Raw genomic sequence first — 1,243 nt, 5'->3', positions numbered from 1 at the left:
GCCAGGCACCATGCACCCAAATCCTAACATAACTATAGCTACCAGTTATCTGGGTGTGTCACAAGACATCCTTTTCTCTCCCTTGTTGGAGGAGGACTCAATTCCACAGTTTCACCTTAGCATTCAGCTTATGATAAGGAGTCTATGCACCGCCCCCTCATGACACATTTTTGTCCCATACTCAATTTCAAGCTTCAAGTCAAAGTCCTGGGAAAGAAAACTGGATCTAAGGGATCCAGAGGCAGATGACAACAGAGGTTAAAAGGCACAGTGCAGGTGAGCGTGGCTGATTTCTGTTGATTAAGCCAAGTCCAAGCTTCCTATTTCATGGATAAAGGCCGCGTTAGTATCTATGATGTAAATTAGGTCTAGGCAACTCAAAGGCTACTGACAACAGGGGAGACAGGGTATATGTGGGTAAGAGCAGATGATTCTCGCCCCCTAGAGCCCCCTGCTTCATGGGTGCAAGTCATTTTGACACCCATGGCGGCACCTGTCAAGGTCGCAGGGACTTGGAGATGCAAGGATGGAAGATGGAAGTAGGATGCTCTTCCCTCTCTCCCTCACGTACCCTGGGTATCTGCTAGGAAGAGAAGGGAACCAGGGAAACCTGCTTCCCTCTTTCTAGATGGGTAGCCATTCATCTTCAGTCTATACCTCATTCGAATGCATACTGAACCTCTGGGACTCCTTTAAAAACTCCTTCTTTTCCTTTCTCCTCCTCTGTTCTCTCTTCACTAATAGGTAATTGTGTTTTCATACTATGCTCCCCTGAGATGCATCCTCCAACCTGAGAGAGTTAATTTGCCAAGCTTAAACTGGTTGTCTTAGGATTGGACTTAGGGGAAGGGAACCCAGAAGCCCAACATGCCAGCAAAAAGGTACATTTTTTTTTTTTTCCAGTTGGGTTTTTGGCTTCCCTCTCCCTGTGCAAACTGGTAAAAGGCCTAGGGATTTTTGAGCTGTCCTTACCCCTACTCTTGTTTCTTGCCTTCAGGCCATCAAACTCCAGTCATGCAACTGGAGCATCTGACAATGGCACCTTCTGCTGGGAACCCTTACATAGGCCTCTGAGGTAGCTCTGACTTCTGTTTGCCGGAAAACAGTGCCCCCTGTCAGCAGGAGGCAGTTAAGATTGGTCTTCGTCTTTATCCTTAAACTAAGGACAGTTAGATGTACTTTTTTTTTTTTTTTTTTGAGACACTTTTGCTCTTGTTGCCCAGATTGGAGTGCAATGGCACGA

This window comes from Rhinopithecus bieti, unplaced genomic scaffold (genome assembly GCF_001698545.2).
Source record: "Rhinopithecus bieti isolate Rb0 unplaced genomic scaffold, ASM169854v2 scaffold_76, whole genome shotgun sequence".
NCBI classification, from domain to species: Eukaryota; Metazoa; Chordata; class Mammalia; order Primates; family Cercopithecidae; genus Rhinopithecus; species Rhinopithecus bieti.
This window is presented reverse-complemented; position numbering follows the sequence as displayed.